Source organism: Cylas formicarius, unplaced genomic scaffold (genome assembly GCF_029955315.1).
Source record: "Cylas formicarius isolate icCylForm1 unplaced genomic scaffold, icCylForm1.1 PGA_scaffold_8__14_contigs__length_24414737, whole genome shotgun sequence".
Classification (NCBI taxonomy): domain Eukaryota; kingdom Metazoa; phylum Arthropoda; class Insecta; order Coleoptera; family Brentidae; genus Cylas; species Cylas formicarius.
The window spans coordinates 12800479-12825839 of NW_026844361.1; the positions used below are offsets into that span (position 1 = coordinate 12800479).

The window sequence follows — 25361 nt, forward strand, 5'->3', positions numbered from 1 at the left end:
GTGATAATTATGTTCTTTTAATTTTCGACTCTAATGTGTCCCCGCATGTGACTTAAAAAAAAACCTTTCCCTTCCTGATTTCACCCTGCTTCCGCTCGGCAAAATATTTTTTTCTTTCGCGACCGCCTTTGCCCCGAAGCGAGCTCATAAATTATTTGGTTTAAATTCTTTGGAGGCCGCCGGCCGATCTCATTAATCATTATTCAATAGGGAGTTTTCTTAAAGGCAGGTATCGCCCGGCCCTACAAAGGGACGAAGTAATTTCTTATTGACAAATTGTTTTTGCGAGGCAGTTTCACGGTAAAACAACGATGCCCGATGAATAAAGAAAAGATTAATTTGGCCCGGGGGGAATGAGAGGTGGGGGGAGGTTGATGGGTAGTCGACGATGTTCACTTCCCGGCAAAAAAAATTCCTCGTCTAAAGAAAAGTTTAAAAGGTAATGGCTTGTTCGGTTGATGTCAACCGTTAGCCGATTATTGCAATATTGCTTTCGAAAAATGGTCACTGGGCGGGGAAAGTTCGTAGCGCGAAGCAGCTTTTTATTATAAAAGGGACGCATTGTTTTTCTATCGTGCTCCTGCGTATCACTATGCAACTTTAGCAAAATCGATGTAGTTTAATTGTGTATGCACCCTGTATAAAATGTCCTTGTCATCTCGTCGAACTTCCAAGTTACAACAAACATCGGTAAATATTAAAATTTGCACAAATAACAGCGTTGTCGAATGATATTTTTTCAAATATCTCGCGCACCGTATAATTGGCGAAACCTGAAACTCTCTCTCGACACGGCTTACGACACTGTTCAAATGAAATTATCCTATTTTTAACCGTTTTTCATTTATCGCCAATAATTTACCCACGAAAACGGAAATTTTTAGGATATTTTAGATTTTTTTGCCCATAAACGACACACTCTGTATATGATACAATCATCGTTCGAAGTAGAGGTTATAGCTCTTGATTTTCCATGTCTTCTGTTTCAAGCATTTTTTGAAAATAGTAAATGGTTTTCAAGAGAATAAGTTTTTTCTGAAACCATGCAGTGCGCCGTAATAATCATTGATGAGCAGCTTATATGATAGACGAAAACCGTTTGAACCAATTAGCCACATTTTTTATGATTTTTGATTTGCAGCTTATAATTTACTTTTTAAAAGAACCATTTTTAAAGTCTTTTAAATTTTTGCCCATAATTTTAAAACACTGTAAATGTTATAGCACCCGCGTCCGCCAGTTAAAGAATTATGCCGATCGGGTGAATGTTTATGGAGGAAAACATGTTTTTCTGGAAGCCAAAATAACTAAAAAAAAATTTTCAAAATTTCTTTGAAAATACTTAGCGGTCCTTAATTACGTTCGACTTTAGTAGTTTAAATGTGGGACTGAACTTCTACTTCTCTGCCGAATTTGAAGTCATTACATTTTTTAATATTGCGCGAAATATCGCGTAGTGTCCATCATTGGCCATTTTGTTATGAGTAGAGATACAATGCCGGTTCAATTAGCAAGGTAACTCTAAGTCTAATGTGAAAATAACAAGATCGCTATACCAAATGAAACTATATTTTCCTATTACTATTTTATTTAAGCTTAAGAAAAACGTAAATGATTTTTAAACACGTTTTTCTATTAAACGAATTGAGTTCAGAATTGTGCTACGATCCGCCTGGTTTATATTTTTCTTATACTTACTTTTTACAAATCTTCTGGATTCCTCCTGCGTCGGTTCCAACTTGCTGACGTTTCGCCAATCAAACAGGCTCATATTTTACTCTGTACCTGCATATATTGTTTGAGGGGGGCGGAGCTAAATGAGGGCCATAAACACCTTCTCGGGTGACTGAGTCCCAAATTGGTGACAGGTAGAGACCTGAGTAGCGGTTAAGATTGCTGGTTGCTTATAGATTTCTATAGACTCTCGGATTTTTCGTTGGTAGAACAATTGATTACATGCAAGAATATTAGTTTTATAGAATACAATTTTATTTTCGGTTTCGTGATTGTGCATCTTTTCTCTTCTTATTGCAGATAGTGCAAAATTTCTTAGGTAGGGCTAACCAAAACACCAACATTTTGGGCCAATCAAGGGGCTATTGATTTACTTCTACGGAATAGTTAAAGTATTCTAATTTTGTCATCGATATTGTTTTCAATTTTATATAAACCAAATTACCCTAAGAATAAAAAAAAAATAAATAAAGAAAATTAATTATGTTACGCAGAGTTTCTTATAAGCATTTCTAGATGTTGTGGTGTTCTTCATATAATTCTTTTTTTTAGATTCATACGAAAAGCGATTTAGTTAAAAATATATTTAGGAGATTGATGCTTAATTAATTTAAAATTTTAAATAGAATGTAGAACGGTGGCTATTGCCAACCAAAAACAACCAAGGACTCTATAAACAAGCCGTAAACATGAATTTTGCATTTTCTGGAAACGATATTGGTCAGCATATTAGACTTATATAGAATATTTCCAAGGCCGGCAAAGAAATTTGCAGAAAACGGTAACGTATTAAATGCTAAAAAGGTATGCAGGACGTGTAATGTTTTAAATGAAGAAAATAAGGCAAACATATCAGGATTCTACTAAGCACATCCAGTTTCCCACTGGAGTACATGAAGAGGCAGTTTTGAAAAGATACACGAGGTTAGCGCCAAAATTTCCCTACCTGACATAGATGCAGGTTCATTATACGACTAAACCTTGTCTTCTTTTAAATATATATCTTAGTAGCGGCCAAAAAAAAATTGAAGTCTTGCGTCAAATAGTTTTTTATTGCCAGCATTTTAAACAAGACTTGTCCGAAAAAATGTTGCAAATAAAGCAAATTGAGTATAGAGCAGGTTTTGACAAAAGAAGGGTTAGCACCTAAAATTATTAAAGAAAGGCTGGATGGTGTGTACGACCAAAGTTCTCCTTCGTATTCTGTAGTCAAAGAATGGGCAAAACGTTTTCGAATGGGGCAGGAGTTCCGTGAAGATGATTCAAGAACTGGTCGACCAGTGGAGGTCATAACGGAAGAAATTGCTGCGATTGTGGAAGAAGTGGTATTGAGCGATCGACGTTTAAAGGTCAAGGAAATCTCAGAAATTATTAAACTTTCTGATACAAGGGTTCGTCCAATCCTGCATGATCATTTAGGTATGCATAAGGCTGGTGCAAGATGGATTCCTAAATACCTTTCGGCTATTCGAAAATAACACCATATCGACTGTGCGCGGTCTTTTTTGGAACTCTGTTGATCGGAACCGAAGCCTGTGATAGAAACTATTGTGACGGGACATGAAACTATGGTTCTCTATTATGACTCTCTATCGAAAAAAGAATCAATGGAATGGCGTCGTAAGAGTAAAGCACCTTCAAGAAAATTCAGAGTCTGCCAGTCAACGAAAAAGCTGATGGCCACGATCTTTTGGGATTGTGAAGGAATTCTTTTGATAGATTTTAAAGAAACTAATACCACTGTTAATGCTTAATATTACGCAACATTATTACATAAATTGCGAGACTGCATCCGTGCAAAACGTCGAGGAAAACTGACCAAGGTGTGCATCTTTTGCACGATAATGCACCTGTCCATACTGCTGGTGTTGCACAAGCTGCTTAAAAGAGGCTGTTTTAGCTCATTTTGCAGACAAACCAAAAGAATATATTTTTAAAATGATTGAGTTGTTAATAAAGAGATGTAATAAGGGTATTCAAGTTAAAAGGGATCAGATTGAAAAATAATAAAAAATTGTTACTCTACTTTGTTTCTCTCATATTCAGGATGGGAAATTTTGATGCTGCCCTTTGTAAATATAATGTATTTAAGCTTTGTAAAAATCAAAAACTAAGTGCAGAACAATGAAGACGCAGTTTTTGGATTTTTGAAATAGATAAAATGAGGATACTAATTTTTTGAAAACCATTTTATGGACTGATGAAAGGTGTGTATTCGCATTTTTAGTGTTTTTGTTGAACTTTAATTTGAAAATAATTATTGTTGTTGTAGTCAGTCACGGCACTCTAAAAAATGTCCTATTTTTGCCGATTTGTCAAACACAAGTACAGGAAAATTTAAAGTGTGTTGTAATCGTAATTGTATTGTAATCGGAATAAGATATTTTATTACGTACGTATATAATCTCCAGGGTGTTTCATTAAAAAATATGATGTAGGCTTATATGTCAGAAAATTGAGGGAGTTTTGTTTTATACATCACTTGGTGACTAATCCTACATTTTGTTTTTTGGTTTACCTTGACATCTCTAAAAACAAAAAGTTACAACCAATTAAAATGTTATCAAGATAAATTGAACGCACGGTACCGGGGAGTCATTTTCAAAAACCAACACTGACGACTTAGATGAAAAAAAAAGCAGAACGATCTTCTTTAAAGCGACAAGGCCAAAAGATTGAAATCGAGCCTATAATTATTCCCAGCACGCCCCAAACAATTATCAAAAAATGGCAAACGTTAACTCGAATTGTTTTGACGTTTTAAAGCAGATTTAAACTCAAAGCGCTTGACAAAAACAAAACCGCCCCACGCCGAATCAATATAATTCGAAGGCCTTAAGCGAGCCTTTGTTTTTCCGTTGATCGTCTTTGGAAAAAGGTGCAATCCTTTCCTACCCGTCTCGCATTCCAGATTCACGACGATTCATTTATCAAAGCAGGAATATTTCCGTTTTAATTTGGCACATAATGGATGGTCCGCTTAATTGTACCCAAGACATATCTGACAAATTTTAAATCTGCTAATTTTTCATGTCACGATTTGGTATGACGCGTTCGATTGTGGTGGGGAGAGCTTTAGTTGCTTCTCGGATGACGGAATGCCAAATGGAATAGAGTTATAATCGGACCAAAAATATAGTGCATTTGTTGTTTTGACGTTTTACCTATTTTCAGTAAACAAAATAAATAAGAACTAAAAGTACAGATTTTCACGAAATTATATATTTCACTCACTAGTAGAAAAAATCAAAAACAAAGCTTCTGAAAATAACATAAGCAGATAAAGGGAAGACAGTCATAGCTATCGATCTCCCAGAATATATTTCAAAAACCTACAATTTTCTTAAACCAGAACATTTCCAATGTATCAAACAAGATCCTACCGAGTTATATCAAAGACAAGTCAAGGAAGTAATTACTAACTCCACACTATTTAGTGACAGAGACAAGTATTTCATAACAATTATGAATCCACAACCGGCGAAATTATATTCTTTAGTTAAATTAGATAAACAGGATATGCCCATCAGACCAGTCGTGTCTTAACAGCTCCAGCACCAAAATTAGTAAATATTTTAAAATCCCACACAGATTTTAATCCAAAATTTGAAATAAAAAAAATCCCTTCTAGCGCAAAACTATTGTCTTTTGTTGTACAAAACTTATTTCCCAGTATTCCACCTATGGATGTGATGTGATTGGTGAAACAAGGTTTGTGGTTGGTGAACAAAGGTTTAATTATGGGAAACCCACTTAGTCCTTTGCCAGCAGAGATTTTTATGGATAATTTGGGAAATATCATACATCCTTTAAGTAAAAGTTTTCTATGGTAGTACAGATACGTGGATGATGTCTTTGCTTGCTTTGTTGGAACGGACAGACAATTGAATTCTTTTTTAAATTACATTAACTCATTACATAATCGTATAAAATTCACAATCGATGTTGAACAGGAAAACTCTATTAATTTTTTGAACGGCACTCTCAACAGAAAATTACAACAAAGAACCTAATATCATTAAACGAATTACACTGAACAATAGCTTCAATCCATCCATTATAGATAAAATTATAAATAAAAAACAAATCCAGACAACAGTAAACTCTATTTATCCGAAACCTAATACAGAACAAGAACAATTACATACATAGGAGAACCCAGTGAAAAAGTTTCAAAAAATTTGTCAAAATGTGGTTTAAAAATAGCTTTGAGAACTAACAACACAATAGGAAAATGTTTACAAGTTGAAATGCGGATCTTGTTATAAAATGTATATTGGACAAACAGGTAGATCATTCAAGAAACGCATTAACGAACATAAAATAGCGTTTAAAAACAATAATCTAGATTCTAATTATGATACACACTTTAACACAAAAAAACACATTTTTGACGACAATTTTGATATTTTAAATTCAAATTTTCACGAAATTATATATTTTCACATGACAATGGTTTCGAAAATACTGTGTCTTTATCAAATGTAATATTTACAAACTACCTGCTACTATAAGTGTTAAACACAGAAAAACTCATTTTTGACCACAATTTTGATATTTTACATACGGCCACAAAAAGCAGAAAATTAAATTTATTGGAAGCCATGGAGATTAACAAAATGAGACATTCAATTAGATTTAAATACCCCTCCTTTATTGAACTTAAATTATCACAACGTTAATTAAGGTTTTATTGGTACTTTTCCGTATATGTAGTAACAGTAGTAGTAGAGGTTTGTAAATATTACATTTGATAAAGACACCGTGTTGTCGGAGCAATTGTCATGTGAAAATATATAATTTTACGGAGGTATTTAAATGTGATCCTTCCAATAAGTACGTATTTATGTACCTGTTTCTCGAGCTGTGACCCTGCGCCGCTGTTTTCACTGTATAGTTGAAGGGGTAAAGTAAGTACCTAAACTCTATTTATCTTACAGATAAATTTGAAAATATTCATTTTTGTCTTGTGCGCCTGTCGATTAATAACAATTCTTCTTCTTGTATTTTTGTGTCTTCTAAATTGTTCTTCGATTTGTAAACAACAACAACAGTCTTTTTTAAGAGTGGTAGATAAAGGTACGCCATAAGAATACAGATAAATATTTATTAGAATCTTTCAATTAAACATTTTTTGAAGGTTCCTGTTATTTAATACTTTAAAATGTAGAAAACGTGGAATGAAGCATATGTTCCCCTGTTAGAAGAAGACATGGAAAACAACGCAGAATTTGAAGACGAAGTGGAGATGGTAATCGAAAGTAATTGTATTGGATAATGCCTCTTATCATCCAACCCAAATTAGGAAAATTCTAAATATTTCTTCAAATAAAAAAGCAATTAAAAAATTTCTGTACGATAACGATTTAAATTTTGAAGAAAGCTTTACGAAAAAACAACTTCTGGAATTATTATAGACAAAATATTTTAAAGACTACAAAGTCAATTCTATAGCACAACAAAGAGGACCTGAAATCTTGAGATTACCCCCGTATCATTGTATATCTAACCCGATTGAGATGATTTGGTCTCAGTTGAAAGCGCATATAAGAAGAAATACCATTGCACCAAAATTTAGTGATAGTACCATAAACGTAATTCGGCAAGAGGTAGCTAAAATACTCAGTACAAATTTGGTCAATCAGATAAACAATTGACAAACGTCAAAAATTCAAAGCGTGGGAAATATCTCCGAAAAATCCGTGCCGTAAATTCCCGAAAATGTCGGAAGTGGCTCGGATTCGTGGGAAACGAAACTGACGTGGTAAAGTGACTCTTCGCGCACGGTAGATCGGTGTGTAATTAGGCATTTTACAGACGGGAGTAGAAAAAGATATTTCTTAAAATGTTACCGCAACCCAAAATTATGTTTATTATAAATGACGTCCTTCTACTGATCGATATTTGAAACATCTGGCTTTCAAGTGGTTGCTTATTGCATAGAAGGTACAAAAATTTTATAGGGCAGCTTAAAAAAAATCTGCGTCTTACAGATATTATAAATAATACGTTATACTATTTATTTAAACCTAGAATAACATTTCGGAAAGGTGATGAACTATAAGTATCCGCGGCCGTCATCAGAGAATGGTAAAAATAACGCCTTCGAATTCGCAAGTAATGACGTCATTGTGTGGCTCGTCGCTGGATTCCGACCCAACTTCCGAAAATAGTCGATCACAGTCACCCGGATCGAAATACTATCGGTGCGTAAAATGGGCCCCATTGTACCCGGTCTTTTTATTAACTTTTGCCTTCGTCGCTTCCATCACCTCGACAATGGCTATTAATTGGTGCGGTTTTAGAACTCGCACTCTCGTTTGGTTCCGTTTTACTGCACGTCGAGTTTTCCTTAATTGAGACGCCTCGAACGTTCTACGAAGTTTGCCGGGGCGAGACAGTGACGTAATTGTACCGAGTAATCCGTAAATTAAATAGATTATGCAGGCTGTTATTAAAATGATGTGATACAATTTCGAAAATCGATCTCATGGGTGATTGACCAATGGTAAAAATACTGGTTGACTGGTTGTAATGGTTACGGTCTGGGTGTTACAGGCTAGATTTACCCCGAATCAGAAAATTGCTTTCAGATAGATTCCTAACTTTAATCCAGCAATATTAATTAACATAATTTCGACAGGTACAAATATATACAAATATGAAATAATAGTTATAATAATATTATATAAATAATATAATTAGTTTCATCTCCACCATATTCCAACTCACGTCTCGTCTTTACTTCTCGTCCTTCTAAATACAAATGGTGCACACGCCAGTACAAATAACAAAAACAAAAAGTATATTTATAAATCAGTTTTAGGAATATTTATCGATTTTACAATTTATTTTTTCAAAGAAACTTAAACAGGCTACTATCATACTTTTCACAAAACTTCTGGATTCCTCCTGCATCGGTTTGTGTTGAGTCGAACTTGCTGACGTATAGCCAATCATCCCTGTTGGCTTCTTCAGAGCTTGACTAAAACTGTACCTACTTATATTGTTTGATTGTTATATATTGTTTGAGGGGGGTGGAGCTAAATGAGGGGCATAAACACCGTCTCGGATGACTGATTCCGATATTGGTGACAGGTAGAGACCTGTATCGTGTTTAAGATTGTTAAGTCGTTTACAGATTTCTATAGACTCTCGGATTTTTCGTTGGTAGAAGAATTGATTACAAGCAAGAATTTTACTTTTATCGAATAAAATTTTATTTTCGGTTTCGTGATTGTGTTCGGCTTAGTGTTCTTTGAGCCTAGTTGATATTTTTAGTCCGGTTTCTCCAATGCCGCATATGCATGGAATGCTACAAACTCCTGACATCTCAATAGCAAATAACACAAATTGAGTATAGAGCAGTCATAAGGTCTTTGACAAAAGAAGGGTTAGCACCTAAAATTATTAAATAACCGCTGGATGGTGTGTACGGCCAAAGTTTTCCTTCATATTCGGTTGTGAAAGAATGGATAAAACGTTTTCGAATGGGGCAGGAGTCCCTTGAAGATGATTCAAGAACTGGTCGACCAGTGGAGGTCATAACTGAAGATATTGTTGCGATTGTGGAAGAGGTGATATTGAGTGATCGACATTTAAACGTCAAGAAAATCTCAAAAATTACTAAGCTTTCTGATACAAGTGTTCGTCGAATCCATCATGATCATTTAGGTATGCATAAGGTTAGTGGGTTCCTAAAAATCTTTCGGTTATTCAAAAATAACGCAGTGTCGAGTGTGCGCGGTCTTTTTTGGAACTCTGTTGATCGGAACCGAAGCCTGTGATAGAAACTATTGTGACGGGACATGAAACTATGGTTCTCTATTATGACTCTCTATCGAAAAAAGAATCAATGGAGTGGCGTCGTAAGGGTAAAGCACCTTCAAGAAAATTCAGAGTCTGCCAGTCAACAAAAAAGGTGATGGCCACGATCTTTTGGGATTGTGAAGGAATTCTTTTGATAGATTTTAAAGAAACTAATACCACTGTCAATGGTAAATATTACGCAATATTATTACATAAATTGCGATACTGCATACGTGTAAAACAATAAAACGAAATGTCCAAAATCTCAAAAATCAGGTGTCTACAGGTTGAAATGCGGATCTTGTCCTAAAATTCATATTGGACATATAGACAGATCAAGAAACGCATTATGAACACAAAATAGTCTAGATTCTAATTATGCTACACACTTAAAGATAGAAAAACCCTACACACACTAAAACACGGAAAAACACATTTTTGACGACAATTTTGATATTTTACATACAGCCACAAAAAGTAGAAAATTAAATTTATTGGAAGCCATGGAGACTAACAAAATGAGACATTTAAACGTATTGCTTACCGATCAATTAGATTTAAATACCTCTCCATTATTAAACTTTAATTTTCACAACATTAATTTTGGGTTTATTGTCATTTTTCGGTATATATAGTAGCAGGTAGTTTGTAAATAGTAAATTTGATAAAGACACCGTGTTCTTATTTATTGTATAAGAGCGTCCAACGATTTAATACGAAACAATGGAGGTATACTTCAAAGAGTGGAAGCCAATATGAGAAAAAGAGCTGAAGCGTGTATATTTCAAGGTCATACTGTCAAAAACTTATCTAGTTTCAATGTTCAATTTTTTTCAAAAAGGTTACGTTATGTTATGTGATGTTTACAGATTTCTATAGACTCTCAGATTTTTCGTTGGTAGAAGAATTGATTACAAGCAAGAATTTTACTTTTATCGAATAAAATTTTATTTTCGGTTTCGTGATTGTGTTCGGCTTAGTGTTCTTTGAGCCTAGTTGATATTTTTAGTCCGGTTTCTCCAATGCCGCATATGCATGGAATGCTGCAAACTCCTTACATCTCAATAGAAAATTTATTTTTGAAGGAATGAAAATGTGGAGAGATTTTTGGACAAGTGGTAAATCTGGTTTTGACATTATACTTCTTTAGACCTATTAATATGTGGTCAGTGACATTTTGAATGTTAGGAAGGACCACAGTGGCAAGAGTAGGATTGCTTCCGGCCTCATTGGTATAGAAAGGTTGTGGTGAAATCTATTTTTTGATCGAACGCTTAATATCTTTAATGTGGAAATTATTATTATTAGCAATGAGGCCGAAAGCAATCCCACACTTGCCACTATTGTCCTTTCTTACATTCAAAACGTCACTGACCACGTACCAAAATTTCTAAAGATTTACCAAAAATCTATAAACATCCATCCATCTACATCATTGTGGAGATTAGCATCTAAGATTACTTTCATGAGATTACTACCAGCGTCAAATCGAGCTTTTGATTAAAAGGCGGATGTAGGGATTTTATAATGTATTGTTTACACATATAAGATACCAGTCTCGTTCTATTATTGTTTTTTATAAAATACAGATATATAAAACCTGTCCTTCTCAAAACCAAAATATTTTCAGATGCGGATAAGAAGGCCAACACATCACAAACATCAAAAGAATGTGAGAACTCAATAGCTGCTTGGCTGAAAGGAGCTTCATTCATCAAAGATTGACAGAAAACCTGTCAAACATTAGTTATTCTTTTAGAGTTTAATTCAAGATATAACATCTTACTCTATTTTTACGATACTTTAGGTTAGGTTGTAACACAGTTTTGCTATATGATATACCTACAATTTTTTCATGTCTAAAATAGAAAAAAATCAGCGTATAAAATGTGTTTTATTAATGGTATCAACCGGCAGTCCTTCACTTTTACCATCAAAAGCATTTCCATTTCACCAACCATACCCATACCGCATCACACGCGAATACCAAATACTGGGATAGAATTTTTGTAGTCGTACAACCAATTGGACTACTGGACATCCTATAACCTATATCCTATATCCTCACAGACGGATATACTGACGACGTCTCAACTAGTATAACTGGATATCCTTCCTATCACATAACAAACATCCTACGGACATACGTATCTTCTTAAGGATGTCCCTTAGGTGAAACAGTATATCGCTAGGATATACGCTATGTCTCGTCAGATATCCCGAGAATGATTTACGGACGTCCTTGTGCTATTTGGGTACTTTTCGGGATGTCCAAAATTTTGCTGCTAACGCGTTTTATTGGAAACACTTATTTTTGGTATTTTATTCATTCTGGCTAGGAGGTTCTTCACTTTATCCACCCAATTTATTCGGAGCAAACGCCGATACACCCACATCTCGAACGCCTTCAGTCGTTTCATCGCATTGTCACTAAGGGTCCATGCTTCCATACCATACAACAAGGCGGGGAATACGTAGCACTGGACCGTTCTCATTTTAAGATTTAGGGATATATCGTGATTACACACGGCTTTCTTCATCCTTATGAACGTTGCTAGGTGAGCTTATTGACTTTTTCTATCGGCATTGAAGTGACAAGAATACCGTCAGATATCCCGAGGACGTTTTACGGAAGTCCTTGTGCTATTTGGGTTGTTATTGCAAAATTTACATTTCATTACTCTCCTTCGCATTAAGAAACATAGTGTATAACCTAAGATTTTCATTTAATCTCATCTCTCGTCCGTCAAACATTTCACTCCCCAAACGCTTTTAAGCGCAACTCAAACTTCCAACCAGCCATTGAAATTCAAATCGACGTCAACGTCATTTTAACAGCCGAACAATACCGAGAGTAGCGAGTTTCGAGATCATTAATTAGGTGAATGGGAAGAGGGCGTTGCATCAATTCCATCAACAGTGGAGACTCTGACGAACGTCGTCGTCAGTATTTATTTCTACGATCGAACTTTTTCGGTCGGTTTTTGTAGGCCAAAAGACTCAAGGGCCATTAAAAATTAATAACCGTGTAACCCCTTCTATGCCGCCGACGAAAGCGTAAAACTTTGCCTTTATACCAGAAGTTTGGAAAACTTTTTGATTTTTTATTTAATATCCAATTATGTATAAGGAGGATGGCCCATTCTGGAGGGGCGCGTTTCGAGGTAACGGTTTTTCGAAATACCTTCGCATTTTTGGGCCCGTTTAAAAAAGAAAGTACTAGGTGGGAAGTTTTCAAAAATAAAATATATTTTTTTAGTATCTCTATCACTAGATATTTTGTACGGTCTTCGCTTTGAAAAAAAAAAACCTTTTCCGCATGGTCACATCAAAGTCATTGTCTATCTGTTTTATAAAAATACTTCAAAAAATTGAGGTACGAATTCGAAATATAACCTCTGAGAAGTATTTTTGAACTCTCTATACTTATTTCTTATCATTGTAGTAGCAACTGCACAAATTGTGTTGTCAAGGCAGTTGTTTGACAACAGTTTTCAAATACGGTTTTTTGCGTCTTATTGATTTGGAGTTTAAAATGGGCGAGCATTTTTATTTTTAAAAAATGGACGAGCTGGACTAATGAGGAGTTGGCAGATATGCGTTTTACGAACGGACGGTGTAGCTTATAGCATACCAAAGAAGCGAACATTCCACTATACGATCTGAAAACTCATAGAGTTTCGTATAAAAGTTTCTTGGACTCTCCCGAAGATTTAAAATGTTATAATTTTGTTGATACAGGGTGTCCCCGAAATCAACTTTGTTATTTTAAATGAAACTTCCTGTATATTTCAACATTTTTGGAACGATTGGTCAAAGTAAAGATCACTCTCTCAAGCAACTCTTATTCGAATTTTGCATAGTTTAGGCAGATTTTTTTTTCATATTTTTCATAAATTGTATTGTGACGACACTGGTCCACCCATTGCAACAAAAAATTCACCACAGACTAAGGAGATGATACACTACAAATAGATGGTGCCGTTTTGGCGAATTCAATTAACAAAATCTCAAGACTTTCATATGGAACACCCTATATTTTTATTCAGATAATAATTCTAGGATAAAAAATAAGCTTGACAGATGCGCCTCAGGGGCCATAGAACTGTATGAACTGCCAATATTACTAGAAGAAGTGCCATATTTAATTAGGAAGAGCTTAAGGATCGTAAACAAAACAAAATTATTTTGAATTTAATGGACACATTTTCATCTCTAAGGAAAGTTTTATTATGGGAAACCCGCTTAGTCCTTTGTTAGCCGAGATTTTTATGGATAATTTGGAAAATATCATACTAGAACATCCTTAAAGTAAAAATTTTCTATGGTGGTATAGATACGTGGATGATGTCTTTGCTTGCTTTTTTGCAACGGACAGACAATTGAAATCTTTTTTAAATTACATACAACTTATTACATAATCGTATAAAGTTCACTATCGAGATTGAACAGAATAACTCTATTAATCAACTATTACGAAAACGCAAAAGAAATTGGATTTGTCCATTTACCATAAACCTTCACACAAGGACATAATCACACATAGCAGCAGCAAAGCACATTGGCTGCATTTCACTCTTACATACACAGGCTTCTTAATACGCCACTCTCAACAGAAAATTACAACAAAGAACTTAATTCCATTAAACAAATTGCACTGAACAACAGCTACAATCCGTCCATTATCGATAAAATTATAAATAAAAAACAAATCCAGACAACAGTAAACTCTATTTATCCGAAACCTAATACACAACACGAACAACTTAAAACAATTACATATAAAGTTAGCGCCCGGCCTGACATAGATGCAGCTCCAGTATCACGATAAAAATTTGTCTTCTTTTAAATATATGGCAGTGGGCTGCGAAAAAAAAGTCTTGCGTCAAATAGTTTTTTATTGACAGCATTTTAAACAAGACGTGTCCGAAAAAATGTGGCAAATAACACAAATTGAGTATAGAGCAGTCATAAGGTCTTTGACAAAAGAAGGATTAGCACCTAAAATTATTAAAGAACCGCTAGATGGTGTGTACGGCCAAAGTTTTCCTTCATATTCGGTTGTGAGAGAATGGACAAAACGTTTTCGAATGGGGCAGGAGTCCCTTGAATATGATTCAAGAACTGGTCGACCAGTGGAGGTCATAACTGAAGATATTGTTGCGATTGTGGAAGAGGTGGTATTGAGTGATCGACATTTAAAGGTCAAGAAAATCTCAGAAATTACTAAGCTTTCTGATACAAGTAAGTGTTCGTCGAATCCATCATGATCATTTAGGTATGCATAAGGTTAGTGGGTTCCTAAAAACCTTTCGGTTATTCAAAAATAACGCAGTGTCGAGTGTGCGCGGTCTTTTTTGGAACTCTGTTGATCGGAACCGAAGCCTGTGATAGAAACTATTGTGACGGGACATGAAACTATGGTTCTCTATTATGACTCTCTATCGAAAAAAGAATCAATGGAATGGCGTCGTAAGAGTAAAGCACCTTCAAGAAAATTCAGAGTCTGCCAGTCAACGAAAAAGGTGATGGCCACGATCTTTTGGGATTGTGAAGGAATTCTTTTGATAGATTTTAAAGAAACTAATACCACTGTCAGTGGTAAATATTACGCAACATTATTACATAAATTGCGAGACTGTATACGCGTAAAACGTAGAGGAAAACTGACCATAGGCGTGTTTCCATCGCATGATAATGCACCTGCCCATACTGCTAGTGTTGCACAAGCTGCCATTTTAAAGTGTGGGTTTCAAGAGATCCTGCCTATAGTCCAGATATGGCCCCCAGCGACTATTATTTGTTTCGATATTTGAAAAAGGACTTACATGAACGGCGGTTTAACGACGAAGTTGAGTTAAAATAGGCTGTTTTAGCTCATTTTGAAGACAAACCAAAAGAATATATTTTTAAAAGAATTGAGTTATTAATAAAGAGATGTAATAAGTGTATTACAGTTAAGGGAGATTATACTGAAAAATAATAACAAATTGTTACTCTACTTTGTTTCTTTCATATTCAGGCCGTTAAATTTTGGCGCTGCCCTCGTACATAGGAGAACCCAGTGAAAAAGTTTCAAAACATTTGTCAAATGTGATTTAAAAATAGCTTTCAGAATTAACAACACAATAGGAAAATTTTTAAAAATCAATAAAACGAAATTTCCAAAATCTCAAAAATCAGGTGTCTACAGGTTGAAATGCGGATCTTGTCCTAAAATTCATATTGGACATATAGGCAGATCCTTCAATAAACGCATTAATGAACATAAAAGAGCGTTTAGAAACAATAGTCTAGATTCTAATTATGCTACACACTTAAACACAGAAAAAACACATTTTTGACGACAATTTTGATATTTTACATACAACCACAAAAAGTAGAAAATTATATTTATTGGAAGCCATGGAGACTAACAAAATGAGACATTCAAAACTATTGCTTAACGCTCAATTAGATTTAAATACCTCCCCATTATTAAGGTTTTATTGTCATTTTTCAGTATATTTAGTAGCAGGTAGTTTGTAAATATTAAATTTGACAAAGATGCCGCGTTCTTATTAATTGTATAAAAGCTTCCTGTGATTTAATAAGAAACATTGGAGGTATACTTCAAAGAGTGGGCGCTAATATGAGAAAAAGAGCTGAAGCGTGTATATTTCAAGGTCATACTGCCAAAAACTTATTTAGTTTCAATGTTCAATTTTTTTCAAAAAGGTTACGTTATATTATGTGATGTTATGTTATTTAATTAAAAATGTAAAAGTAAAAAGGATAGCCTTCTAATTTTTTTCTGAAGGACACTAGTTAATAATTAAAAACTAGGTATTTTGTTTTAGATAGATAGTTCTCGATTTGGCCAGTGCACTGACGACTTAATTAACCAAAACGCTATTATTTGGTCATAGACAGTCAGTGGTACGCCACTGATTTTTTTAGTACGTGTAATTTCACTGCGTGTTGTCATATTAACGATGTTGTTATGAACACGCAGAGAAGAGATTTTTATTTTTTTAAGCGGAAACCTTACGTCGCAATGAAAAAAATCGAGAATATAAATTTCTATAGAAATTATTGAAGTTTGTAAGAATAATTTTCATTTGGAGAGAAACCAGTGACTGTGTTGATTTTAAAGAACTTGGGGATGCTTTGCACGCTTCTGGAATAAAGGGTAAGCCTCTAGACTGGACCAGTAGTTTTTTAGAAGTTCGTTCTCAATTTCGATCCCTTAAGTTTTATGACGGTAACAGAATGGAAAGTGTAAATTCAGCTAATCAACGCATAGAGATGGGTGTCCCTCAAGGTTTAGTTTTAGACCTTGTACTCTTACCTGATACGGTTTTTTTTTATGTATCCAGATAATCGTTCCTTGGTGTTGTCATGTAGAAATGACGATGACCTCTCAGAGAAGTACTATGGGGTACGATATAGATATAGATTGGTGACATGGTGTGGAAAAAGTAGTCTACATTTCAACGCAAGTAAAATCCAAATAATAAGGTTTCATTATTCAGTAGGTATCCTGTGAGGTTTCTACGACTGAGTTTGTATGAATGTTTAAATTGGAAATCTCATTGTCATACATAGCGTAAATTATATTTTTATAAATCTTCGTGAGATTTGAACTAGGCAGCAGTTGCTTAATTTACAATATGCGAAGGTGCAGTCCCGATTACGTTATGGGATCAATTTGTGGGGAGCATCTGGAAATGCCGATACAATATTTTTAGCTCAAAAACGTATATTAAGGAGCATTGCGCATATTTCCAAGTTTACATCTTGAAGGGGTTTATTTGCCTAGTACAAATTTTTCACACTTGTGAGTCTATTGATTTTTGAAATGTCATTACATGTCTTAGGTATTCGTATTATTACCAATCTGCAATTGGAGTTAGGAGACAAAAGTTTAAAACTTCATCTATTTAAGAATCGATTAACAATATTTTTGTTATCTAAAACAGTTTGTAGTCTAGACAAATTTTTTCGTATACAATTTTGTAGTTGTCTTTGGGAAAATAAATATTATAATTATCACCATTATTACAATGTCTGCCAAAATGAACTGCTGTATTTTAAAGAAATTGTGGTATACAAAATAATATGTAAGGTGGTATTTTGGAATTTGGAATTTGAATTGTGCCTGGGCCCTATGAAGGACAATTCGTGAGTTAAGAGGGAGTGTAGAGGAGACCGACAGCCGAGGCATAGCGAATCAACCTTCCAAGACCCACTTCCAGAACGTTGATACTATTTCCCGTGTTCACTCCCTTCTCGTATCGGAGTTCGCTGAGTGGTTCACAGTCGACAAGTAAATGCAGAGGAGTTTCATCCGCTGCGTTGCATCTTGGACATAATACATCTTGTATGAAGCCAATGTGGCTAAGATGCTTTCTTGTTGACCAGTGTCCGGTTGTCAGCTCAATAGTCAGCCTCAGGTGATTCCTGTTGAGTCCGATAAGGCTGGAATCAAGAGTCCTGGACGGCCCCTGAAAGACGGCTTTAGTGTGTCTCTTAATGAAGCTGTCGGATACTGGGGTAGGAGAGATAGGTAGTGTACTTGTGAGACAAGCTCCACTTTCTGCTAGCCTATCTGTCCTCTGGGATTCCACAGTGTCCTGAGACCCAGACGAGTGTAACGTGATTTGCCTTAGCAAGCCTGTCAAGCATCTCAGTGCAATCTCGGATCATCCTTGAGGTGATTTCGACTGACATGAGCGACTTGAGGACTACACAGCTGTCGCAACAGATATATATGTGTTTGTCCCTGTAATTTAATATGTCTGGCACAGGCCCAAATCGCACACATTGCTACTTGGAATATGGTGGTCATGTGTCCCAGTTTTATAGTTTTCTCTGTATGCTGTTTCTGTTCCTTTCTGTGTCTTGGACCCGTCTGTGTACCAAATGAGCCACTAAGGTTTCAGGAAGCTTGGGGAGTTCTCTGCCCAATCCTGCCTATTTGAGAAGATTACTCTGAAGTTGGTTTTGAAGTGGTAGGCTCTTGAAGCTGCGATCACCACTCAGGATCAGAACCTTCTCCAAATACTTGTCCCTAAGTATATCTGAATGTCCGTAAACCGCCTTGCTCCAAAAGCCATTGAAGTGCTGCCTCATGGCAGTTTTTTTCGCCTAGGGGGGCTTAATATTTAGTATAGCTCCCATAGCCAGGGTGGGCGCAGTATAGACTCTGTTTAATGCTTTGATGTTGGTTTGCCGCAATGTTATCATATTTTGTATTTGATAAAAACACGCTGTTGCGGAAACAGCTGTCATAAACCAATAATCTGAACATTCGTTGTTCTAATTTAATTGTATTCACGTTAATCGTACGTTCAGGTCGACGCGGTGAATCGTTAATTTGTTTTTCTGAATCTATCCCTTTGTTTTCATTGGTTATCGGTCGTTAACTTCGATCCCTGTTGGCACGTCGACCAGCACGCACTACCACGGTTTCGTGAATAACTTTGGGAAATTCACCGACGAAAGTATTCTCATTACTTTTCGAGCCCCGAATTACCGCCGATGGTTCGTTTTAAGATTTACGGCAAATCCCGGTTTATTTACCGTTATCCCGCGGGATAATAATAAGGAGTCGTTTGTTGTTTGCTCCTTTACTAGTCGAAATCGTGCCCAACTCAATGTTTACCTTCTTTGGGATCCGAGACTGTGAAAAATACCAATGACTTGCGCTCCAAATCGAAATTGCCTTTTAAGTTTACTTTTGATTTTTCGCCGATTATAATAACAAGAATAATTTTTTTAGAAGACAATTTCATCTTAAGAACTATAAATACAACTGTAATAAGAAGTCAACTAAGTTCACTTTAACACGACAAAAAAATAAGTCATTCAATCATTTCATCAACTGATAGAGAGGACTTGTGATCAAAAAATTGGTTCTTGGAGTTAGTAGGTGAAATACAGGTAATGCTTTTACAATCCTTGAAGCAACGTGAAAGTTCAGCTGCCTCAGCAACTCGGAGCAATCCACTAATGAATTGCAAAGTTTATATAAAAACTGAAATGAACAATGAGGGAACCTTAACCATTAGTAATAAATCACTCTATCACAGTCCCCTAGCCGGGTACATAACTATAATGTAACAGTTTCAAAGTATGTTTCCTTGTAAAATCTCTAGAATTTCTCACTATGAATTCCAGCATTTTGGGTGCACCTCCACAAGCTTCATCGACGTGATTTCTGAAGGAGAGTTTTGAGTCGAACTTTATAACCACGTCTTTAAAATTGTCACATTTTCTTAATAATACGCAATCCAGATGGTAATTAAAAGTTATATAATCAGTTTTCTTTGAAAATATCATTGCAAAACGTTTATCATTCAAATCATTCTGCAGAGACCACACTATCATCAGCAAAGAGCAAAATTTGACTATCAATGTTAATGTAAAGGAAGAATATCAATGGCACTAAATTGCTAACCTGGGTATTTTAGATTTATTAGTTTCAAGGGGTTATGCTTTCCCCATTGGACAATTTTTGTTTTTTTGTAATTTTCTTTTTAATTTGAATTTAAATTACTCCAAAATTTTTAAATCCGAAAACAATACAAAGAAAGATATCCTATAAATGATTGTAATTGAAAAAATAAAAATGCCAAGACAGACACCAACAATCTTAGTAAATTATTTTGCACATTCCTTAAATAATAAATTTCCTCGTCTAACGCAGTGCATTAAAACATTTTTATGTTGTTTTATTTATTATTTTTACATTTACTAACCAAAAGATTTTATAGTCTAGATGTTTTTTTTTTGAATAAATGTTTTAGATATGTCTACTAGCTACTACTACTAGATAAGTAAAAGACCTAAACATTTGTATTAAATAATCTTAAAACAAATAAAACCATTGCGTACGTAATTAAAACTCCGTAGGATAGTTGATTACGTCATCAAGGTTTATTGCAGTATCAACTGATTTGAATATGGGGTAATAAAAATAATAAATACTATGCAAAATTCGAATAGTAGTTTCTTAAGAAAGTGACCTTTTAACCAAGGGTTCCAAAAATGTTTTCCATTTAAAATATAAAAGTTGCTAATGGAGGGGTGGGGGGGACACAAAATTATAATATTTGAAATCTTCAGGAGAGTCCAAGAACCTTTTGTACGAAACTTCGTATCTCCTATGGGTTTCCACATCGTATAGTGGGTCGTTTTATTTGGCACACGGTGTACATAGGTATGTAGGTACTAAACAACAAAGCACAATATTATTACTTATCAAAAGCTGCGATAAAGTATTTTGCAAATCTATAACACTTTTAATGTTTTTAATTTAGTACACACTACACACTCCAACTTAAGCAATGGATAATATTATTTAAAATTCAAACTACAATAAAACTGACGTTAGAACGATCCACGGCTATCTTGATTTGGCCATTTACAAAATTCGAGCAATCATATCAGGAGATTTTCTATTGTAAGTTTTTTTTACATACGAACTTGAACAATTGGAAAATATGAACTTATGGAATTCATTTCTAAAAAAAATGGGGCCGATAAATTCTATCTGTAAAAATTTGAACGTTTTGAACATTTTACTGTTACAAATTAAATTCTGGAAAACTTGGACTTGGTCACTTTCTCTTGTATACCGACGATATAATAACGAACCAACGCATTTAGCGGCTTTGTGCGTGTGAGACCGAGTCAAAAGTACAATTCTACGCGAGCCGCCTTTGAAAGGAAGCGGCGGCCGGCGTTAAAGCTTTGTCGCACGAGAAACGCGGGAGTTTCGAATTCCCAAGGGTCCCGCGTTCTTACATACGTAATAAGGCGAGAGCAAAGAGATCGTCGACGTCGACAAGGCCGCCCGCGATTGTTCCAGAAACACTTTAGCAGTAGTTAAAAGACCACTTGGGTAAATAATATGTTTGTTGTGGGAGAAAGTTGAGGATCGGTTTTGCCGTGGAGTGCCTCACTCTCTTGACGCAAAGCATAAGTGAGTTTTAACTTCGAAATTCCGCGGCTATTATTTCCAAAGACTTTTTTGGCGGTGCCGCGCTAAGTGCAGAATAGCCGAGGCGTGGACCATCCGTTCTCGATAATATTTTAATTGGCTATAATTTTTTTGTTTTTAGAGATATCAAAGTAAACAAAAAAAAAACGCAATGTAGGGTTAAGTTAAGGTTTTCTAACGAAGGATCTCGTTTTTAAAAAAACACTTTTTATTTTACAAATAGAACTACGAGGTTTTATTTAACCCGTTACAAGGAGAACTGGACGCAAAGCACAGAGTTGTTATATATATAAAGTTTTTATGCAAGCGTCGCGTCGCAGATACTGGGAATACTGAAGCTAGCATTTCATCAGCATATTCTATCACATAATTCCTCCCTCCGAAGTGGAAAACAACAGGGACGAAGGGTTGTTTTCGGAAGACTGGTCGTTCTTGGTTTTCTTGGAATCTTGCAGCAAATGGCTCTTGTAGATTTTCCATGCTATAACTATTAACAAGATTAAAATAAACATCATTCCTGTTGAAGTGGCGAGACTCCAAGTGACTGGATGAATTTCATAACCAATGTCGGGGATCGATGATTTCGCAGCTTCTCGTAGTTTTTTGATCGTATTGAGATCAATCGATTGTAGTTGGAGTGGCTGGTACTTCACATCGTGATGTTCCATATTTTCAATTTTAATGGGTGGCAGTGAGAATGGGTTTGCTTTAAAAATTTCTTCTTTATTCCAAAGCTCGGTATTTTGGGTACTTATACCACAATTATATGGAACATTGATTAGGCAGGCTTCTTCAATAAAAGCTATTTCTTTGTTTTGACAATTCATTTGTAATTTAAGTTTCTGTTCCGATGGTATTATCAAAACAAATCTACTAGTGATTGGTCGTATTATATGCGTTGAAACATTTACATTGACTACGTGGCAATTTTTGTTTTCGGCATATTTAATGAGGGTTGTCACACAATCACCGATGGGCTAGGTAAGTTGATTTTCGCAAACGTAGGTGTCTTCAATGATTGGGCAGATTGACTCTTGATATTGTTGCATGTCAGTGCCCAATATTAGGTAGGGTGAATTAGATATAATTAAGGAGTGATTCACAGGTACTGGGAACAGGTGGAATATTTCAAAAATATCTTTAAGAAAAATCGGAATATGGACGGCAAAAATTATTTTATCTTTTGTAAATTTAACTTGTAAGTTTGCTAACTGATAATAATTATTTTGATTTTCAAAAATTAGAATTTGATTATCACCATAGAGAACAGTCAATTTAAAAATTATTTGTTCTAATTCGGCCGCCGATATTACTACAGGATGTAATGTATTTAATTTCGCAAATGTAATGGCATTTTCTAAATTATCCAAAAAAGTTATAAAACTTTGGCAATTTAGAATTATTTGCATTAGTGTATTTTGAGCTTTAATGAAAGTAGTTATGTCAGTAATAGTTTTATTCGAATTATATTCAAAAATGTCTATATGTTTTTTAATAGCTTCTTGATTTTTCTGTAGAAGTGTTATAGTATCATTATAGTTGTCAATCAGCTGTTGAATCAACGAGGTTTGCTTTTTTAGTTGGATGTCAGATGAATGTTTACTACGCACAAGTTCTGTGATAATTTTATCGTATTTTTGTCCATCCTCTGAATCGAGAGTGCCAAAAAGCCATTTCGATAATTTACCTACAACATTTATTAAACCTCTTTTTGTACGGTTATTAGGTTTTATGTTACCAAGTTTAAATTTTACTTGAGTAATTAAATATCGAACATTATTAAGTAAATTATTTCCATTAATATAGTGTACATTCTGATAATTATGTTTATTTGTATAGTTTAATGATTTTGAGATTACAGCGTAAGCGTATTCTAAATTACGTAATTGATTAAAAAGTTGAGATGTTTCTACAAAATGCAAAAATGTATGTTGATGTTGAATTATTCGAGCATTTCCTAAGCTGAAGGGGAAAAGTGGTGTTTTAATTGGGATAACTTCAATATCATTATTCGCTATCACTAATAACAGCGTAGCTGCAAAAAGGAACAGCGTTGTCCGGTTCATTAACCTGCGAAGAAGAAAAAGCTTTAGGTTTTTGGATCTGAGATTTATGAATTATTTTTTTATTTTTTGTAATAATTTTATTCCCAATATCTTGATCTATAATAACAGGTTTTCTTCGGGGTTTGTCCTTACTACGTTTTGCTGTTTTGTCAGTAACGTAAACCTTTGTATTTTGTTTCATTTCAGGTGGATTTTCTCGTTTTTCGTTTTGTTTTTCATTTAAACGTATTTTTGTTTCTAACGATGTTTCGTAAATTTGTTGATAGATAGTTTTTAGTCTTTCACGTCTATCTGCGATATAATTATTTACAATGATTTCATCCGTTAAATCAAAGGGATCTAAACCGTTTACTTTTCCATTAATAACGTCAAAAGGTTTTTGTTTTGTTACGCTATGCATTGATGAATTGTAACCTATAATTGCGTATTTTATTAAATTTTTAGGGGCTTCTTTAATTTGGATGTACGGTAAACTATTATTAATTTCGGTATACATTTCTAATGTCATTTCGTTGAGTCGCATTGGCTCGTTATTGTAAAATTTTGAGAGATTTGATTTTCAATTTCAGGGTGTTCGTCAAAATTTTGAGTGTCATTAAAGTATTCAGTTTGATTTGAAAATTCAATTTCAGAGTATTCGTCTTGGTGAATATTTTCATTTTGAAATACCGCAGATGTTTCATCTGTTTGTACCGCGTTACTTTCGTCGATTTGGTATAATTCTTGCGAAATAAAATTTCTAGGGCCAGTAGGTTTGAAATGGTTAATTTGATTATTTTGACGTGGTATAGTATAGTTTGTTCTTGTTGACATAGGTTCGGGTTTATTGTTAGGTATCTGACCTGTCGGTTTAAATACGTTTTTAGGTGGGCCAAAAACTTGCCTATTTGTAGGAAAATTTCTTGGAACTTCGCGTGGTTGAGGCATATTAATTGGACCTCTAGGAAAACTATTAGTCTGGGGAGTAAACTGATTTTGATCATGCCTAATTCTAAAATTTTGATTATGGTGATTGTTGTTTTGAAAATAATTTGTAGGGCGAATCGGTTGTACATAATTAAAATTTTGGTTACTAAAATAATTTGGATTTTGTGAAAATTGTTTAACGGGTTCGATAGAAGTATTAGGTAAAACTTTTGATTGAATTGGAGTTCTGAAGATATTTTGTGTATATTGAAAATTTTCCTCTTCAATAATTTGGGTCATAGCTAATTCTATACAGCTCGGATTTTTAAGTCTTATAATACTTTGTAATTGTCCTGGTAATCCTCTAATAAACGTCCTTAAACAAATTTGATCGTATTGACGTAAATGAATTACTTTGCTTGCATTATCCATAGTATCGGCAGGAAATGCATTAATTTTTTGAGCAAGGATACTTCTTAAAACTTGTAATCTTTTCCCAAAATCTAAAGGATGTTCATTTTTAAAGGGGGTGGCCATAAACAAATCCTGTTCTAAACATTCTAAATTTCGTCTATCGCCAAAACAATTTAACAAAGCTACTTTAATATTGTCCCACGTTACTAACTCCATTCTACAGCCTACTAGAATTTGTGCGCGATCAACAAGTTTCATTCTTATAGTTCTTAACAAATACTGTTTTAAAATTTCGTCGTTTCCTTGACCATATGTATCAAAAAGGAAATCTCCAGCTGATAGAAAACTATTTAAAGTGTTGGAATCACCATTATATGGCAGAATACTATCTATAAACATTTTTAACAAAGTGTAATTTACACCTGAATTCGACGATTGATTAGAAT

General features: G+C 34.7%; 1 long non-coding RNA gene across 1 annotated transcript in view; it reads left to right on the plus strand.

Moving 5' to 3' along the window:
- The first annotated feature begins 16652 nt into the window (after positions 1-16652).
- The window catches only part of LOC132705880 (uncharacterized), a 29961-nt gene continuing 21252 nt past the window's right edge, over positions 16653-25361 (plus strand). Inside the window, exon 1 of the long non-coding RNA XR_009619526.1 lies at positions 16653-16714. This is a non-coding gene — a long non-coding RNA (uncharacterized LOC132705880). The remainder of the gene's footprint in view (positions 16715-25361) is intronic.